This window comes from Chrysochloris asiatica, unplaced genomic scaffold (genome assembly GCF_000296735.1).
Source record: "Chrysochloris asiatica unplaced genomic scaffold, ChrAsi1.0 scaffold00181, whole genome shotgun sequence".
Classification (NCBI taxonomy): domain Eukaryota; kingdom Metazoa; phylum Chordata; class Mammalia; order Afrosoricida; family Chrysochloridae; genus Chrysochloris; species Chrysochloris asiatica.
Window position 1 is genome coordinate 1,839,261 of NW_006408699.1, and position 22,114 is coordinate 1,861,374.

At 38.7% G+C, this 22,114-nt stretch overlaps 1 pseudogene; it reads right to left on the reverse strand.

Moving 5' to 3' along the window:
- Window positions 1-21,863, reverse strand: part of LOC102827578 — a 30,085-nt pseudogene extending 8,222 nt beyond the window's left edge.
- Between the last annotated feature and the right edge of the window lie 251 nt (window positions 21,864-22,114).

Below are 22,114 nucleotides of genomic sequence, written 5' to 3' on the forward strand. Positions count from 1 at the left end.
AATTAAAATTTATTGGACAGCTGTGAGACCTACACATGAAGTCTTTCTTGTGGAAAGCAGCTATGAGTGATTTCTTAGATATTGTAGCAAATAAATGGTGACCTGCCTGTATACCTCAAATCTAATGAATTCAGAGAGCTCTTGCACTCTCAGCAGTCAGTTCAACCAACTGCTTCTCTTTGTGTCCCTAAAATAATTCATTCTATACCTGGCATTCAATAGTTCAATAAATAGGCTAATCTTGGTACAAGCAAATTATCCAAAGTGACCCTGTACCAAAATTTTACATATTTTACTGGTTTAATACACAACTTTTCTCATCCTCTTATTATTCATGTCTTTGCATACTCCTATGAATGCCAGTTTAAAAAAAAGCTCTCCAAAATATCCATGTTTAGCCTCGTGTTAAAGGAGACATAGGAGCTCTGATAGCATTGTGGTTACGAATCAGGCTGCGAACTTCACGGTCAGCAATTTGAAACTACTAGCTGTTCCATGGAAGAAAGATGAGGCTTTCTGCTCCTGTAAAGACTTACAGCCTTGGAAACCCTGTACAGGGTCACTATGAGTCGGAACCAACTCCACAGCACATAACAACAACAACTTCCTCTGAAGTTGTAGGTATAACTTCCTCTGAAGTTGTAGCCCAAATCACAGCTTAAAACACAAGTTCTGCCATTTATGGCTAGTAAGAGACTTTTCATAGTTGTACAAATGTTAATAATGCTTCCTAAAATGAAGAACTATACTTTTCCATCTTTTTGAGTGTAATATACATAACAATAAGTCCGTTGCTGTGGAGTCTGACCTTCTATGTGTCAGAATAGAACTGTGCTCCATAGAATTTCCAGTGATTGATTATTCATAAATATATCACTGTATCTTTCTTCTGAGATGTCTTGGTGTGAAATTAGACCTCCAGCCTTCCTAGTAGTAGCCAAGCACATTAACTTTTTTGTACCACCCAGAGACCCTATAGATAGCAATAAGGTGTTAGGATTTTAGAAATGTGTATAGCTATGATCTTGTGTTTTGGGTTTAGAAATCCCTGAGATAAGTCAGGTAAATATTATTACCTTACATCTAAAGGATAAGGAAATGGAGATACTGAATGTTTACTTAACTTCAACAAGGTTCGGATTGGTAAAGCAGGACCTAAGCCAAGGTCTTGCCTCCTGGCCTGGTATTCTTTGTTCTGCACTACCGTGCGATTGCGTTTTTTGTAATCTATGCATTTCACATTATGAGTACTTTGAGATCAGCTATCAGGTCTTTCAAATAAATGGTTTAAAACAATATGATAACACCTGGAATACATTAAATACATGTTCACTTTAAATGGTTATTTAAAATCATTCTAAATTTGAATTCTGTTTCCCAAATATATGTAATTTTTCTGGTGTGGTGCTATGAGTTAATGCGCTGGACTGCAAAGTCATTTGAACTACAAGGTTGGCAATTCAAGCTCACCAGCTGCTCCTCGGAAACCCTATAGAGGGTCACTTGGGTTAGAACCAACTCAACAGCACTTAACAACAGCAACAACACCTATGGAATTCTGGTGTAGGATCAGTTGTTGTTGCTGTTGTTGTTAAAAGTCGCCGAGTTGGTTCCACCTCATAGCGAGCGACCCTGTAGAGGGTTTCCAAGGAGCCACTGGTAGAGTTGAATTGCCCACTTCGCTGTTCAAACCAACCTTGCAGTCTAGTGCTTAGGCTACAGTGCCACATGAAGACTCTGTATGATAAGTACTGGACTGCTAACCATAAGGTTTGCAGTTCAAACCCATCAGCCACTGCAGAAACTGTACAGTGTCATTATGAGTCAGAATTGACCCAAGAGCACTTAACAACAGCAACAACAGATTTGAGATTAGGGATTTATGTTATGTTAATGAGATCATGTCAGTGTTGTTAAGTGCCATAGAGTCTGTTCTGACTCATAGGGTTTCAGAGGAGCGGTTGGTGGATTTGAGCCACCGACCTGCAGTGGTTCAAACTGACATTGCAGTCAAGTGTTTACCCTATAACCCCACACCAGGACTCCATGTCAGTGTAGTGTGTGTTTTAAACCAATCATTTTGTTGTTTTGTTCATTCTTTTTTCTTCTCTTTTTATAATTTGAGTAGAAGTTTTCAGAACATATTGGCTTTCCATTCATTAATTCATATGCATTTTGATTAGTGACATTGATTGCAATCCCCACAATGAAACAACACTCTGCCCATTTCCTGCAAGTTTCCCATTTCTGTTTGTCTTTCTTACCTACCACTTCCTGCTTTCGGAGCTTTGTGTTTGTTGTGTGCCACTGAGTTGGTTCTAACTCATAGTTATGCTCTATAGAATTTCCAAGGAGTGGTCAGTGGGTTTGAACTACCGACCTTGTGGTTAGCATTCCAGTGCTTATCCTCCCTAGGCACATCAGGACCTAGGTGTTGTTGTTAAGTGCCTTCAAGTCGGTTCCAACCCATAACAACCCTGTACAGGGTTTCCAAGAAGTGACTCGTGAGGTTGAACCACCAACCTTGTGGTTCAAATCGACTTTGCAGTCCAACTCATTAACCCATAGCGCCACACCTAGGTAAATGCTACTATTTTGATCTCCTATAGATGGAGTCCTGGTGTGGTGCTGTGGGCTAATGCGTCAGAATGAATGCAAAGTTGTTTGAACTGCAAGGTCAGTGGTTCAAGCTCATCAGCTGCTCCTTGGACACCCTATACAGGGTCACTATGGGTCGGAATCGACTCGACAGCACTTAACAACAACAACAGTTGATTGTTCTAAGGAGTGCTTCTTCTCCTTACAGGCCTGTCTGTAGTTTGGCTGAAAAGACACTTGGTTCTTGTTTAAAAGCTATACCTGTGCAGTGCACATTTTACTGTGCAAAGGAAATAGGTAAAACTTTACTTTTTTATTCCCAATACAGGGAATGGGTTGCTCTAGTTTTAACCTTCACATTGAGTCCCTTGTAAAAAATAAATAAAGGCATTCTATCAAGTTCATCTCAGTGGTGTTATTGCTGCTCATTTGTCGGTCACTCACGTTCTGTGCTGTGTTTGCCTTCAAGGAATCTCCAAATAGAGCACTAAAGTGTAGTGGTTACGAGCTGGGCTGCTAACTACCAGCCGTTTTGTGGGAGAAAGATGAGGCTTTCTGCTCTGGTAAAGCTTCACAACCTCAGAAACTCGCTACAGCATCGCTGAGTCGGAACCAACTCCACAGCACACAATCCTTGACTTTAGCTAGGATTTCATACAGTTAGGATGCTTTATTGGGAATGTCTTGTCACATTGGTTTTCTAGCATGTCTTCATAGATAACTATAAGAAAGGCAATTGTGTTGTTGTTAAGTGTCGTTGAGTCGATGCCAACCCATAGCAACCCTGTATAGGGTCGACCTCTTAGTTCAAATGACTTTGCAATCTGATGCGTTAGCCCATAGCACCACACCAGGACTCCATACAAGAAAAGCAATTAGATATGGAAAACTATGACTTGGTTGTAAATCAAGTAATTGATTCAACAGACTGGGATATTTGAAAAGACCACAGACCTACAAAATTCCTTTCAAATAGTTCCATGCACTTCCATTATGTGGTACTAGTTTGATCATTTCCAGAGTATACTGGACTTCGCTCTCCAATACAACAGGATTATTATAACCAGTGGTGTAAGAATTTACAAAATGTCTTTAGTTATAGAGTTATTTTTCAAGTCATTTTAAAGAAGCTGGACCACATACTGCAGTTTAGTATCCCAAAGTTTGAATTCCTGACTAACCCATTGTTGATGCTGCCAGGCATGGTAATTCTTTGCATCTTGATTAAGAATATCAGCAATAAACTCAAGCTCCAGAGATGGATCTTTCAGCCATTCCACTAAAATTTGCCTATGATGCCAAATTTGTAGTTTGGGGGCTGTCCGTCAATTATTGTAATGATGTAGTTCATTTCCTCATGTAGATCCTTTTGAAGTGACTTTAAAAGAATTCTCCAAAAGTACCACACTGTGTAATTGGCTGCATTAAACTCAATAGCATTTTGAGTTAGTTTAAAAGCCTGTTCACTTCTTTCATCACACTGAAGAACAGTCTGGAAATAATCATAAACATCTCGAAATTTTTCACTCTAAATGATCTGGACCCCTGGAAGCTAGCCATCATTCAGTGGCACTGAATCTGTATCAGCCCACTCTGTTGTGTTCTTGTATAGGACATAGCTGGGCAAGTCCTGGCTCCGAAACCCGTTGTCCACTGGAGATACCACTGATTCTTTCACCGTAGACACCATCTTCTCCCTGCTGTTGCTGCTACTGCAACTATGAATGAAGCTGCTTGGTTGGGGTGGTGGCTCCTCTGGTTGACCATGATCTTCTCTCCCTTAAAATCTTCCCCAACCCCCTTGCTCATTACTTTTTTTTTAAGATATAAAAAGTCAAATCAGGCACAGACAAGAATTGATGAGGGAAAACATGCACACCATATGAATATCACCAAAGAACCAAGTAGCAGGCAAGAGAGAAAAATCCTTCCCCTAGAGCAGGCGCTCTGCATTTGGACTGCTAACCTAGTAAATGAGAAAATAAGTATCTGTTAGTTAAAGCTATCTACTTGTAGTATTTTTGTTATAACAGTACTAGAGACACTAAGATCCAAAATATGCTGAAAGAATCTTTTAACAAGAAACAATCTTCAAAATTCATCCGTTTCTAAGTCAGAAATATTTCTAAGGTCACACTTTTTTCTTCATACATTTAACCCAGTGCTCTTTTTAAAAACTAGAAAAGCTAGAATTCATATAATCTTTCATTTTGAAAATTAAATAAAACTTTTTTAATGTGCCTAAACGCTATTTCTAACTAATTTCATCAACATCATATCCCATTTTTTGTCCCCTAAAATTAACTTCTGATGTGGTGCTGTAGGATCAGCACTGTACTATGAACCACAAGGTCAGTGATTCAAACCCACCAGCTTCTCAGGAAACCCTTTACAGGGTCACTATGAGTCAAAACGACTTTACAGCACTCAACAACAACAACAGCAAAATTAACTTCAGTAATGACCTAGACCAAGAATCAGTTGTTCGAAAAGAACACGGGAACACTGAATGTTTTAAAATTGGGAAAGGTGTGAGACAGGGTTGCATTCTTTCACCATAATTATTCAACCAGTATGCTGAGCAAATAATACGAGAAGCCGGGTTCTATGAAGAAAAACGTGGCATCAGGATTGGAGGAAGACTCATTAACATGACAATATGCAGATGATACAACCTTGATCGCTGAAAGTGAAGAGGACTTGAAACATTTACTTATGAAGATCAAATAGCACAGCCTTCGATATGGATTACATCTCAATGTCAAGAAAACAAAAATCTTCACCACTGGACCAATAAATAGCATTCTTATCAATGGAGAAAAGATTGAAGTTGTCAAGGACTTCATTCTTCTTGGATCAACTATCAACACTCATGGAAGCAGCAGTCAAGAGATCAGACGACGTATTACATTGGACAAATCTGCTGCACAGGAACTTTTTAAAGTATTGAAGAGCAGAGATGTCAGCTTGAGGACTAAGGTGCGCCTGACCCAAGCCATGGTGTTTTCAATAGCCTCATATGGATGCGAAAGCTGGACAGTGAATAAGGAAGATCATAGAAGAATTGATGCCTTTGAGTTGTGGTGTTGGAGAAGAATACTGAAAGTGACATGGACTGTGAAAGGAACCAATAGATCTGTTTTGGAAGAAGTACAGCCAGAGTGCTCCTTGGAGGCCAGGATGGCTAAGCTTCGTCTCTCATACTTTGGACATATTGTCTGGAGGAAACAGTCGCTGGAGAAGGATGTCATGCTGGATAAGGTGGGTGGGTCAGAGAAAAAGAGGAAGACCCCTAACGAGATGGGTTGGCCAGGTGGCATCATTGATGGACTCTGGTGTGGCAGCGGTAGTGAGGTTGACCCAGGATCGGACATTGTTTCATTCTGCTGTGCATGGGGTCGCTATGAGTCGGTTCCGACTCGATGGCACCTGACAACAACAAATGAAGATACAGAATAATGATGAGAAAGTGCATTATCTTTAAAGTTGTGTTAAAGAAATGCATTTCCTCATTTACCTTATAACTTGTGGTATGCGTGTTATATTTTGAAAATAGATTCATATTTTCTTTTTGTGTTTTAAAGAGCTAGCATTTTATTTCTAAGTTCATTAAAGCACAAAGATGAGATGAACCTATTTCTACCAGTGCCTCCTTTTAAGGAAAAAGTTTGTGAATTGAAGCATAAGGCCTTTCCTACTCTTGAGCCTTCATACTTAACTCAGGACAGAAACTTCTACTTGCACTATAAATTAAATAATCTTTTTTTCCTAGCTAACAGTGGCATAGGAGAGGAGGAACCTCATAATTACACCCTGTGGACCAGCACCAGAGCCAGTTTCCAAGGAGTGCCTTAGAGAGCCATTTCAATGGCAGTGCCTACTGTCAGGGGGTCAGGAGCCAGCACTCCCATTTGCAATAGCTGAACCTTCTCATGACTCTGGAGGTTTATGGGCAGATGTCACCATCTGATATTTAGTTTCAATATTCCAATATTTATTGCTGAGATGCCAGTGCCTTAAACTGCATTCCCCAAAATGCAGAGCACTTATCTGGTAAAATACTTTTTCAAAATTCTTTCACCTTAACTTTGGTCTGAGCATCATTCTAGACAGGGTTTTCTTACCCTGTCTTTCCCGGGAGGAGACTGCTTTCTCTTCTCCATCAAGGTCACTTTTAAAGCCCCTGTGAGAAAAAAGTTGATGTGTTTTGGATTTGGGCTGTCAAAGTATATTCTTCAGATCACAAGTCATTTCTTTTTCCCTTTCCTACACAATGCATAGAGTTCGGAACAAGATGCATTGAGGGTTGAGAATTCTTGAATGAACATTGATTTTCAATGTGGGCTTTGTATCCTGATAAGCAAGAATAAATTCATTTGTGAGGATTATCAGCAACCTCTGACAATAGCGTTTCTGAGAAAAAGCTGATGATATCATATATAAATGTGAATCTGATTCATAAAAGTGTGGATGTCTTGCCTTGACTTTATTTACTTTGCTTGTACCTAATACATAGACTAGGCGGACAGAAATTAAATCTAAGGAATGTGTCCTGGGTATGTCCTGGATAACTTAAGCTAGGGCTTTTGTTCAATACCAGATACACAGAAAAACAGATCAATAAATAATTGAGCAAATAATTACACAATTAAGTCACTTAACCCCATCACCCTGTAAGTCTGTAACATAGATATAATAAGCATTAGTATAGCAATATATATTAAACTTTAAGATGCCATTAGAGATAGCATCTACAGTGAATATTGGTCATTTTTGTCTGCTTAGTATTCATCTGTCTTTCTTTTCCTTACAGATTTTTCTGTAAGGAGTCCCCATTGTGGCTATCTCAGATATCTCCTATCTCAAAAGCCCAAGGAAACAGATCCTTTGTTCTCTTCTCAATACAGTCAAGGGACAGACACATGATTAGCTTCTCCCTGGACTTTGAGTGCTGAGTCAAAGATAAAAATTATTTGGGGATATTTCAAGATTACCACAGGGCTAGAAGCATGTGAACTAAATCATTCCTGTAGTGTGGCCTTCACCATTGCTTTTACAGCTTTTAAAGCCTATTTTGCTTCTGTACTACTCTCAAACCCCCATTAATTCTGAAACTCCAATATCCTTACACACCATTTTATTTCTGTTGCTCATACTGAAGAACATAGGAGTAGACTGTACTATATTAGTCAGGATCTGAGGCGAAAACAGAACTTGAGACTGCATCAGAGGTGTTGTTTTTGCTAGGTACTACTGAGTCAGCTCTGACTCATTGAGACCCTTTGCACAATAGAACAAAACAGTGTCCAGGCCTGCATCATCCTCACACTTGTTCTTCTATGTGGACACATTTTTTCTGCCACTGCCATTTCATCTGGTTGAAGGTTTTCCTCCAGTCACCCTCCATTATTTAAGCATGATGTCCTTCTCCAGTGACTGATCCTTCCTGACAACATGTCCAAAATACAAGAGATCACGTATTGCCATTGTCACTTCTAAGGAGCATTCTGGCTATACTTCTTCCAACACAGATTGGTTTCTTCTTTAAGCAGTCCATGGTACTTGCAATATTTTTCACCAACATCATAATTCAAAGGCATCAATTCTTCAGTCTTCATAATTCATTGTCCAATTTCCACAAACATACGACATGATTTAACTTAGTCCTAAAATTGAAATCTTTGCTCTTTTACACTTTAAAGAGGTCTTTTGCAGCAGATTTGCCTAATGTAATACGTTGTTATATTTCTTGACTTCCAACATCCAAGAGTGTTGTTTGTGGATCCAAGCAAAACGAAGACTTTGATGACTCCAATCTTTTCTCTGTTTATCATTATGCTACTTATTGGGCCAATTGTGAAGATTTTAATTTTCTTTACATTGAGGTTCAATCCATACTAAAGGCTACATTCTTTCATCTTCATCAATAAGCATTTCAAGTCCTTTTCACTGCCAAAAAACAAGGTGTGTCATCTACATAACACAGGTTGTTAAAAAGTCTTTCTCCAATCCTAATGCCACATTCTTCTTCAGACAATCCAACTTCTCCTCCAACTATTTGCTCACCATACAGATTGAATAAATATGGTGAAAGAATACATCCTTGACACGCACCTTTTCTGATTTTTGAACCATTCCATGTCTCCTTGTTCTGTTCTAACAATTGCTTCTTGGTCTGTGTACAGGATCCTCGTGAGGACAAACAATTGTTTTGAAATTCCCATTCTTCCCAGTGTTGATCAGAGTTTGTTATGATCCACACAGTCAAATGCCTTTGCACAGTTAATAAAGCACAAGTAAACATCTTTCTTGTACTCTCTACTTTCAGCCAAGGTCATTTGACAATGATATCCCTGTTCCATGTCTTCTTCTGAACCCAGCTTGAATTTCCAGTCCCTGTCATTGGACTGTTGTAACCATTTTTTAAATTACCTTCAGTAAAATTTTACTTGCATACAGTATGAATAATAATGCTCAATGATTTTCACATTCCATTGGGCACAAATGGATCTTTTCTAGACAGTTGACCAGGTAATTGTCTTCCAAATTTCTTGCAATAGACATGTGAATACCTCCAGTGCTGCATCACTTTATTGAAACGTTTCAGTTTGTATTCTGTCAGTTCCTGGAGCCTTGTTTTTACCCAGTGTCATCAAAACTTAGTCTTAGGAGGGTAATTAAAAAAATATTACTACTAGGATTCCAATTCATGCATGCATGGGTCTGTCTATTCCAAACAAAATGTGTTCTAATATGTCTCTGCAATCAGTGAATAGATGCAGACAAGTTCTCTTGATAACACACTTGCCTTAAATAAAAAAATAAAAAAAATCAAAACAATGGCTTCCGAGGGGTTTTGCTAGGTCAGTTAAATTCAAGGCAGAAAAGTCAGCTCAGAAGGTTATGGTATTCTTGTTAGATGTTCTCAGAGGACACAGGGGTTTATTAGGAAGAAATTTTAAGAAAATTAAACACTGAATTGTGAGAAAAAGACCAGGAAGACTGCACCAATTTTTTTGTTTTTTTTCCCATTACAACAATGCCCTCCCCCATTCTTCACAGGTAACAAGGATTATCCTATGAGGATTTCCTTTACTCCATCCACCCTACCGCTTTGATCTTGCTCCTTCAGTCTTGGTTTCCCAAAGACAAAGAACATTAAAAAGGAACACGATCTGAATCCTTCGAGGAGCCAAACCTGCTGTTTTGACAGGGTATAAATCAAAGAGCACATAGCTCTGAAGGAAAGGGTTGTTACTGTTGTTGCTGTTGTTAAGTGCCATAGAGTAGACTCTGACTCATAGCTACCTTCTATAGGGTTTTCAAGGAGCAATGGATGGGTTTGAACTGCCGATCTTGTTGTCTGCAGTCCAATGTTGACCCTACAGAGCTCTACACCAGAAAAGGGTTGTTGTTGTTTTTGTTGTTAAGTGCCGTCAAGTTGGGTCCAACCCATAGCAACCCTGTGTAGGGTTCCCAAGGTGCAGCTGTTGAGCTTGAACCACAAATCTTTTGGATCAAACCGACTTTGCAGTCCAGCGCATTAACTCACAATGCCACACCAGGACTCTTAGGAAAGTGTTAGATGAAAAACCACCTTCAGCACTGTATAGACCTAGATGTTGTTGTTGTTGTTATGTCCCGTGGAGTAGGTTCTGACTCATAGCAACCCTGTACAGGTTTCCGAGGCTGTAAATCTTTACAGGACCAGAAAGCCTCATCTTTATCCCGCGGAACAGCTGATAGTTTCAACCTGCTAACCTTACAGTTCACAGCCCAATTCGTAACCACTACGCTACCAGAGCTCCTTATAGACCTAGATGGAGGATATATAACTTTGAAGAATAATAGGCTTACATTTTGATATTTTTGTTTAATAACAGTTTCTATGATTTTGTAACAAAACTTTTACTTGCCCTCACATATGCAATAGAAAGAAGCGCGACCTGATCTTGTGCCAACTTCACAATTGGTATGTTTAAGCCCATTGTTGCAGCTACATTGTCAATCAGTCTTGCTGAGAGTCTTCCTTTTTTTTGATAATCCTCCACTTTACTAACCATGATGCCCTTCTCCAGGGAATGGTCCCTCCTGATAACATGTCCAAAGTACACGTAAGACAAAGTCTCACCATCCTCAATTCTAAGGAACATTCAGGCTCTGCTTTTTCCAAGACAGATTTGGTCATTCTTCTGGTAGTCTAAGGTATGTTCAATATTCTTTGTCAACATCATAATTCAAAGGCATCAATTCTTCATTGATCTTACTTATTCACTGTCCAGTTTTCAGACACATGTGAGGTGATTGAAAATAACATGGCTTGGACCAGGTACCTGGGTCTGCAAAGTGACATGTTTGCTCTTTAATGTTTAAAGAGGTCTTTTTCAGCAGATTTGCCCAAGATGCTTATAATCATAAACTCATTTTAAAAATATGAACTGAAAAAGAAAGATTTGAAAATAAAAGGAGAAAACACTAATAAACAACACTAGGGGAAATATTGAAATTACAGAGATCTAAGTGGTGGCTCATTTTTGAAAACTTCCAATATTTCCAAATTCATACTTCGTACATTCCATGTTCTGATTTTCAATGGATGTTTACAGTTATTTCTCTTCATTTTGAGTTGTGCCCCATCAGCAAATGAAGGTCCCACAGGCTTTTCTTCCAAATGTGCAAAGATCTGGAATCAGAAAACTGAAAAGGAAGAACATGCTCAGCATTTCTCTCAAGCTGGGGGAACTGAAGAAAAAATACAAGCCTCGACTTTTGTTATTGAAAGACTCTCTGGGCATATTATTGAATGATGCAGAAAGCATCAAGAGAAGATGGAAAGAATACACAGAGTCACTGTACCAAAAGGAAATGGTTCATGTTCAACTGCTTCAAGAGGTAGCATATGATCAAGAGCTAATGATACTGAAGGAGGAAGTCCACTCCAAAGAGAGATGACCCAATGGAATGCTGAAATCATTGGACAATCTCTTTAATATCCCATAAGAGTAAAGTTTTGCTAAAAGTAATACAGAAACGGCTACAATCGTACATTGACAGAGAACTTCCAGAGGCTCAAGCTGGATTCAGAAGAGGCAGTGGAATGAGGGATATCATTGCTGATGTGCAACGGATTTTGGCGGAAAGCAGAGAATATCAGATATATGTTTATTGTGCTTTATTGACTATGCAAAGGCTTTGTATTGTGTGGATCATGAAAAGCTATGGATAACATTGTGAAGTATATGTATTCCAGAACACTTAATTGTGCTCATGAGGAATCTGTACCTGGACCAAGAAGCTGTTGTTGGAACAGAACATGGGAACACTGAATGGTTTCAAATTAAAAAAAGGTGTGCGACAAGGTTGTATTCTTTCACCATACTTATTCAGCTTGTATGCTGAGCAAATCATCTGAGAAACTGGGTTCTATGAAGAAAAATGTAGCATCAGGATTGGAGGAAGACTCATTAACAACCTGTGATATGCAGATGATACAACTTTGCTTCCTGAAAGTGAAGAGGACTTAAAGCATTTACTGATGAAGATCAAAGAGCACAGCCTTCAATATGAATTACATCTCAGTGTCAAGAAAACAAAAATCCTAACCACTGGACCAATGAACAACATTCTTATCAATGTAGAAAAGATTGAAGTTTTCAAGGACTTCATTCTTCTTAGATCAGTCAAGAGATCAAACGATGTATTGCATTAGGCAAATTTGCTGCACAAGACCTTTTTAAAGGGTTGAAGAGCAAAGATGTCAGCTTGAGGACTAAGGTGCGCCTAACCCAAGCCATGGTATTTTCAATAACCTCATATGCATGCAAAAGCTGGACAGTGAATAAGGAAGACTGTAGAAGAATTGATACTTTTGAGTTATGGTGTTGGAGGGGAATATGGAAAGTGTCATGGGTTGCCAAAAGAACCAACAGATACGATTTGGAAGAAGTGCAGCCAGAGTGCTCCTTGGAGGCCAAGATGGCCAAACTTCATGTCTCATATTTCAGATATATTGTCAGGAGGGACCAGTCACTGGAGAAGGATATCATGTTTGGTAGGGTGGAGAATCAGAGAAAAAGAGGAAGACCCCACAACAAGATGGATTGGCCAAGTGACAGCATCGATGGATTTAAGCGTGGCAACGGTAGTGAGGTTGGCCCAGGATCAGACAGTGTTTCATTCTCCTGTGCATAAGGTCCCTATGGGTCAGTACTAACTTGATGGCACCTAACAACAAGTGGTGACTCAGTTGCTAAGCACTCAGCTGCTAACTATAAGGTCATTGGTTCAAATCCATCGGCCAGATGTCACAGGAGAAATATGTAGAAGTCTGCTTCCATAAAGATTTTTGTTGTTTTTGCTAAGTGTCAGAGTCAGTTCCAACCCATAGCAACCCTGTACAGAGTTTCTGAGAAGCGTCTGGTAAGCTTGAACTGCCAATCTTGCAATTCAAACCAACTTTATACTCCAGAGCATTAACCCACAGTGCCACACCAGGCCTTGAAAATCTTTTGGGACAGTTCTGCTAATGGGGTTGCTGTGAGTCTGAATTGACTACAAACCAACAAGTGGGGTTAAGAACACAGCAATAATGGCAACATAACGTATCGTTGGAGTCCTGGCACTATAGAATGAAACACTGGAAAACAAGGTCCGTTTGAATAGCAAAGTTAGCAATTCAAATTCCACAACTGCTCATCGGAAACCCTATATAGGGACTCTATGAGTCAGAACCAACTCCAAGGCACTTAAAAACAACAACAACAACGACATATCAATACTATTCCAGCATGACCAAAGCATTCATCTGAGGCATATTCAGAACAACAACAACAAAAAAGGAAATAATATTTATTTGCCTTATGAGGAAGACCAGTTAATGACATGATTACTCATATGTACTCACCAACCACTAAAACCAGTAATAACGAATTTGAATAATTCTACCAACTGTGGAGCTGGGGGCAAATGCACTGGACCGCAGTTTTGGTTTGAACTGGAAGGTCAGCGTTTCAAGCTCACCAACCACTATTTGGAAACCTTATACAGGGTTGCTATGGGTCAGAACCAACTTGACAGCACTTAACAACAACACAATTTCTTTGGTCTGAAACTGATCACGCATGCAATCTGGATGGTAATTACTGGCGATTGAATTACAAAGGTTGGAAATAAAAAGGAAGGGTCAGTGATTGGAAATAGCCTTGGAGATAAAAATGATGCTGGAGATGCATGATAGAATTTTACAAGACCAATGATTTATTCATTGCAAATACCTTTTGTAAAAAGCATAAAAAGTGATTAAACACATAGACTTCACCAGATGAAATATACCAAAGCCAACTTGACTACATCTGTGGGAAGAGACAGTGGAAAAGCTCAATAGCACCAGCCAAAACAAAGCCAGTGACAGACTACAGAATACACCATCAACTGCTCATATGCAAGTTCAGGCTGAAGCTGAAGAAAATTGAAGCAAGTCCAGTAGATTCAAAATATTACCTTGAACATATCCCACATGAATTTAGAGACCATCTCAAGAACAGATTTGGACTTCCAGTTTTGGTGATGGCAGAGGCAGAGTCAGGTAGGACAGGCTCCATGAGGGAGGGGCTAAAAACCAGAGATGCTGCTTTAATGGAACAGCACCAGAGCTCTGGATCTAGCATGAGGTGCAGGGCATCAGATTCCCTCACCCACCGGTGGAAAAATCATAGTATAAGGTAAAACATTGCAATTTAGGAACTGGTCAAGACACAGGACTCCCTCTGCAGCCACCCCAGGGGCAGAGTTCAGATAGCAGGGCTACAGCCAGACCAGCACAGTGAACCACCACTAAAAGTGGTGCAGTGACATTTACAAAAGGAGGTGTAGGGGGATTCTACACATTTTTTCCTCCTCTTCCCTGTGGCACCTTCTTTGCCCAGCCTGGATGCCTTCAGGCAGGTGGGTGCACATCCCAAAAAAAAGTCCAGCATTGAGCCCACAGTTTTCCTACTGCACAGAAAGAAAGAGCCCCAATGGTCCTAAGGGCAAATTCTTGGGCAGCTGCTTATGATGTCTGCCTCTGGGTCCTAGCCATAAAGTTCAATTGTGTGGGACCCTTTACTCCAGCTTATCTAACAAGAAAAAAGTAGGTCTGGCCTGACAGACAAACCATATGATAAACCTGTAAAACCCCAAAATAAAAGGACGCCACTATTTCAAGAATTATGTTGTAAACATGGAGATACCTAACTGACCTTCAGAGATAAAAATAGTAGACAATCTTTATCCCATTTACTTCTCAATATCTATCTGTGCATCTCTACAGTGGTGACTAGAGGAGGGGACTGAGTGAATGGACACCGCCACCCACTGCTGGAGGCTTCTACAGTGCACAAACACACCCTGTGTAGCAAGGTGACTGGCCAGTTGGCCACAGTTTAATTTTGTTTCAAAGGGGCGGTTTTTGTCTCTGCTTTTATATTGCTTCTGCTTTTGGTACTTTTGAGCACACATTTTTCCTGGAAGTGGGAGGTTTTTCTCCCTATGTTACCCAAGAAAAGAGAGCAATCATGGCCATATAGCCAAGCTACAAGCATACCCCATAATATTCCATCATTGAGACAAGAGCCAATAACAGCCGCTAAGCATTACATGTGAAAAAGAAAAGTCTATCTCCTGATCATATCCACTAGAAGATACCCAATAAGCTTAATAACACAGCAACAAACATCCATTTAAGCATTAAAAACCCACGTAACTACTGGAAATGACCCAAAAACACAACAAAAGATCTCAAAACATGTCCAAAACCAGAAAAGAGTAACTGAAACAAATGAGCTGGACACAGACAAAGGTTTTCCAGAAAAGGAAGAGCAGGTTTTGGATTTGCCTAAGATGGAATTCAGAAGAATGATATGGAAACAAATTCAAATGCTCCAAAAGGGGTGGAGGGAAACAAGGAAAAAGTCAGGAAAGTACTACAAGAGCAATCAAACAAGATCAATACAGCATTGGAAACCATTCTAAACCTGCAAAAAGAGGTCCAGATGATTAATAATAAAATATCAGAAATGGGCAATACACTGAAAGGGAAAAGGAACAGAACTGAGGAAATGGAAGCCAGAACCAGCGAGCTGGAAGACAAATCTCTCGATACTGCTAAGATAAAAGAGCAAACAGAAAAAAGGATAAAAAAAATCTGAAGAGAGTCTAAAATTCATGCTGGATAACATAAAGAGGAATAACTTAAGAATTATTGACATTCCAGAACAGGAAGAATCAGAGAAGTCCACAGACGAGATAGTTGAAGAGCTTCTGGAAGAAAATATCACTAACATCTTGAAAGATGAGAAGATAAACATTCAAGAAGTCAACATACCCCAGGAAGGATAAACCTCAAAAAAAAAAAAAAAAAAAAATCACTATGATATATAATAATCAAGCTCTCCAAAATCAAAGACAAGGTGAGAATCCTAAAAGCCACCAGGGAAGAAAAATACTACTTACAAAGATAAGCAAATCAGATTAAACTCTGACTTCTCAGCAGAAACCATACAGGCAAGAAGGCAATGGGGAGATATATACAAAACCCTAGAAGAAAAATACTGCCAACCAAGAATCATCTATTCAGCAAAACTGTCAATCAAATACAATGGTGCAATCAAAACATTCCAGGATAAACAGAAGCTAAGATAATTTGTCAAAGCCTATCCAGTACTTCAAAACATCCTAAAGAGAGTTCTTTGGACTGAAAACCAACAAGAACAGACAACAACCAGAGATAGACAGGCATGGCAACACCACCTGAAACTCAGACGACAGATAGCAGAGTCCAGAACATAACAACATTACAACAACCAATTCAAAGGAGCTGGGAGGTCAACCGAAGATCAAAATAATAATAGTGTCAAAGAAGGGGAAAATGTAGGAACAGAGATCCAGGTGGTGAGGAGGTTAGCTAGAGGGAAAAGCAATAGATAGATTAAAGGAAAGCTGGAAGAAGGAAATCATTTTAAAAGAAATAAAAATAAATGATCTGAAAACAGAAATTTGGAGCTTCTTACATCTTAGGGTAAGGGACCCTGATAGCATGGTGATTACATACTCAGCTAAGAACTAAAATGTCAGTGATCAGAACCCACCAGAAAAATATCAGCTTTCTTAAAGATTGTTGTTGTTAGTACCATCAAGTTGGTCCCGACTATGGTAAACCTATTTCCAAGGGACTGTAAGGAGCAACTGGTGGGTTTGAACCTCTGACCTTGCATTAGCTATCCAGTGCTTATCCTACAGTGTTACCCAAGGACTCATAAAGGGTACAGCCTTAGAAATTCCATGGGGCAGTCCTACTCTGTCCTATAGGGTTGCTATAAGTTAGAATTGATTCAATGGCAATGGGTTGATATTTATTATTATTCATTGGAGAAAAGGATACAATAAAATAGGCAACCCACACCCACTCACCCATCACGGCCAACTAGTTGGTCCAATAAATCAAAAAAACAAAGATAACTCAAATACATCAAAATGATAATAAAGGAATATAAAGCAACACACAAAAAAATGTTTAATCAAAATTCTATGTATAATTTAATACAATAAATTTAAATTTTTTTTAATGGACTATCTTCCAGGAAAATTCAAATGACCAATATTTACTAAGGAAGAGACAGATGATGTGAATAGATCACTAGCATAAAAGATACATTTTAAAAAAAACCTCTCAAATAACTATCTCTAAGAAAGTATAAAGTTCAGAGGCTCACATGAGTAAGTTTTTCAATTCACACAGAACATACAATTTTCATGCTTTCTGAACTGTTTTCGTAGCCTACGAAAATATGAACATCTTCCAAAACCATTTTATAAATTCTGAAACTGAAACCTGAAAATGGAAAGAGACAGAACTTTTAAATGTAAGTACAGAAATACACCCAGAATCGGATTACTTTTTACATCTTATAAAACAACCCTCTGGTCCCAACTACCATCATCTCTCTCTTCAAATAATGAACTGTCTGCTAGCTGTTCTCCCTGCTTCTGGTCTTGCCCCCTGTGGTTTATTTTTACATAGTCATAAGAAAGATCTTTTTTTTTTTTAAGATATAGGATAGGCATGTCATTCCTCTGCTCATAGCTTGTCAATTAAGTGCAGTTTTCTCAGAATAAAAGACAAAGATCAGTGTTTTGCCTTTATTTTGCTGTTGTTGAGAATATACACAGCAAAACATGTACCAATTCAATACTTTCTACATATACAACCCAATGACATTGAGGACATTCCTCTAGTTGTGCGACCATGCTCATTCTTTTCTGAGTGGTTCTTCTCCTCCTGTTAACATAAACTCACTGCTCCACTAAGGTCCCTGTGCAATCTTTCCAGTCGCTGTTGCCAATTTGATTTATGTAAGTGAGCTTTGAAAAGAACATTGCTAAAGGCAGACACTCTTTACTAGTTAAGCTAAACTATTGTTTGGTTGTAAGAAGACTTCAAGACTTATTTTTGGTTTAAGATTTAAAGATTATCTCAGGATAACAGTTTCAGAGATTCATTCAGCCTCCGTGGCTCCAAGAAGTCTGGAGTCCATGAGAATTTGAAATTCTGCTCCACATTTTCGCCTTTTGATCACATTTCTTATATAGAATCTTTTTTCTAAATATTAAATAATGGTAGTGGGGCACCATCCAGTTCTTCTGGTTTTATGGTAAAGGAAGTAGTTGTTTATGGAGGCAATTAGCCACACATTCCATTTCTCCCTACTATTCCTGACTCTTCTTCCTCTGTTGCTCAAGTCAAACAGACACCAATTTTGTGTCTTTGGTGACCATTTGCAAGCTTTTAAGACTCCAGGAAATACACAACAAATTATGAGAATGGAAACACTATGTAAGTATTTAGACAAATTAACTAGGATGTCCCATCCATGACCCTAAACTTCCAAACCAAGGAATCATGTCCCATGAGGTTGTTGGTTGGACATAAGCAGTCTCAGCAGCTACTCTTGGTGTTGTTGTTGTTATTGTTATTGAAAATATGCCTATCACAACTTTTGCCAGTTCAGTTTTTCATAGGTGCACAACTAACTGAGAGCACTTCTAATAATCAACTGTGTAGCATTGTCCCTATTCATTATGATTTTTCTGTCACTGGAAAATATCTTTAATGGCCTACATGATCTGTCCCCTATACTCATTCCCAAGTCTCTGACCTCTTTTTCTTCTTGCTCACTCAGTTCCAGGCACCTTGTCCTCCTTGAAGTTCTTTAGACAAGTCAGATACACACGGGCATTTGCACTTGCATTTGTCATGTAACTTCAGAATACAAAATAAAAAATAAAAACTTCAAAAGATAAATGAATAAATACAGCATTTGCAAAAGGATGGTTATCAGGCTAAGCCCAGGTAGCCTTGTGAATTATGATCTAGGCTGCTAACTGCAAGGTCAGCAGTTCGAACCAGTTCTACAGGAGAAAGATGAGGCTTTCTGTTCCCGTAAAGATTTACAGCCTTGGAAACCCTATATAGGGTTGCTATGAGTCAGACCAGACTCAATGGCACATAACCACCACCACCATCAATAGCATTCTCAGAAACAGTGCAGAACGGTAAAAGATTGAGAAAAATCCTTTCAACATTTATAGGAAATCTTTTTTGCAACATAGACTTATACAGTCAAGCAAACTTTAAAGGTGAGAGCAGAATGAAAGACACTTTCAAATTCTGAGAACTTTTCATTCCATGGGTCTTTTCATAGGTTGTTGCTCAAAAATATATTCCAATAAAAAAAAGAAGTAAAGTAATCAGGGGAAACACATGCCATTGAAGAAATAGTAGACCCATCTGAACCAGGAGCAAAATAAAAAAGAAGTCTTAACATGACATCAGTTCTAGAAAAGTGTGTGTGTGTATGTGTGTGTGTGTGTGTGTGTGTGTTAAGTGCTGTCAAGCTGATTCAGACTCATAATGACCCTGCATATGGTTTCCAAGGAGCAGCTGGTGAGTTTGAACCACCAACCTTGCTGTTCAAACAGATCTTGTGGTCCAGCAATTATCCTTATCTCCATGTCCACCTCTAGCACCACACCAGGACTCCAAAAATTAGAATAGGATAAGACAAAAGAATCCTTAAAATGGAGGTCTGGGCTAGAGGTGGACATGGAAATAAGGAGATCCCACCACACAACTAGTGTGATTTAAACCCTGGAAAACAAACAACAACAAAAATAATAATATGATTTCTATTTTTTAAAAAAAGCTGTGTATGAATCCAATGGTCCACAAATGAAGAAACTAGTCAAATTAAAACAGAAAGTCAGGAGACTTTAGGGAGAATGGAATCAGTTCTGAGTAATTACAAGAGTAAGAAAAGAAGTGGGTGTATTGTGGAGAAGGCACCTCAAGAAAATGGTCAGAACTAGGAATTACAAACTAAACTAAACTGGGGGATGATTGTAAGTAATTGATTGATAAGAGGCACTTTCATTTGTACACAATTCTAGAAATGGTTTCTTGAAATGGCACAAAAGTCATGAAATTGCACCATCAAGAAGTCTGCAATAACCAGTATTTATACACTCATAATAACACTAAATCAATTTATCAGTTTTCAGTGTTTGTAATCTGTATCCAAATCACAGAACAGTTTGATTATGATTATAAAACAGAGTGGAAATGTAATCAGTAGTCCAGTGGGAACACACAAAAAAATATTTTGTACCATCCTTTGGACAAGAAGTATACTCCCAATTGTGTTAATCTTATTGGATTCTTTATGACAGTGGTGGTGGTGATGGTGGTGGTGATGTGCCATGGAGTTGGTTCTAACTCACCGTGACCCTACATAGGGTTTCCCAGGCTGTAAATCTTTACAAGAGCAGAAAGTCTCTATTTATGACAATAGACTGCACCAATAGGTCCTTCCAGATGTTTGGGGTAAATAACAAGCTTACAATACAATGTGATGATTAATGGGGCAAAGTCCTAGAGAAAATAGAAAGAAACCTTTACAAAAACAATAGTTAAAAGGGAAAAAAAGAGGATACCTGCCATCCTTTGGGGAAGCAAGAAAGAGTAATAAAGATATTTGGAGTAGAGATGAAGAAAGTTACAGAAGAATCTTCCCTATTATTCTGAACGTTCCATGACTAGCTTTTGCCTGAAAACCAAGAATGATATATCATATCCAACTCATTTCCAGCATAAATTTAAATCCATGAATAAAGTTTTTCATCTTTGCAGACACCACACCCTTTTCTTGTTCTCTAGTTTTTTTCCATCTTTTTCCTATGAAACAATTGTGCCATTATGTTCCATGGAAACCACTTCATGCATTCTTGGCATCAATTTTCAGTCCTCTTGGTATCTATAGCTCCAACTAATGTGAATGAGCATGACATCAATATCAACGGGTCATTTAGTTTGATGCACAGCAAAAGATATGTTCATAATTATTTTCTAAGTTCATAATATATACAAATGCAAAACTTACCCAGAATATAAGTAATTCTTGCACATATTCTTTCATTTTTGTAAAGCAGTGCTGCATTTATATCTACAAATCCCATGATTTCTTCTAGTAATTTTGGACCTATTATATGTGACTTCACCAGAAACTGAAAATGGAAAGTTGAGTAATTATCCAATGAACATTTTAAATGGAGACACTCAGTCTGGACCACATAAGCAGCAAAACATTTTCTCCGAATCCATTTTTGAAACTTGAATTATCAATACAGTTTTCTAAACCCCTCGGTCATTTGTGTATGTGCTGCAAATCACTTGGAATAGAGATATTTGTTGTTGCTATTGTTGCTGTTAAGTGACATCGAGTCAGTTCCAACTCATGGCAACCCTGTATAGTGTTTCCAAGGAGCAGTTGGTGGGTTTGAACCACTTACCTCTTGGTAGGCAGTCCAGTCTTTATCCTGCAGCACCACCCCAGGAATAGATATTAGTAAGGAGTGTTCATTTTCCTATTTTTATAGAAAGAGAAGAAACTGACCCTGTTTGAATCAATCTTAACATATTTTGGGGTAGACGTTGGTGAATTTAATTTGATTTTGTCTTTTTTGTTTTTACTGCTAGATCTAGCTGAATACCGAAGTTTGTTGTTTAGCCCTTCCTGTAAGTTTCCTCCAAATACAGCTTTAGCTAAGGTACTAGAAGTGGAAAAGGCATGAAGAAAACCAGATCCCTTGTAGAATTCAGAGATGACGATCCCCTTAAATGATCTTGCACCTGGTTGAGGACTTGGAGCTCCGAAGGCAGATATGTAAGACATATAAATTAGTAACTTGAATTTAAAAGCCAAGGTGTCCCTTAACCAACCAGGCAATAATGAATAACCTTTCTCTTCCACTCCCCCATTCCTTAAAATAACCTCATAACCAGCAGAAAGAAAGAATACTTTGTTTTCCACTTTCTTTGTCCAAGGCAGAATCAGTTCCTTGGAGTAGTCTCAGCAGGTTTGTTACATCCAACAGTGAGAAGGAAGATATTGAGACCTAGGCTGGTTTAGTTTCATGTTCTCTG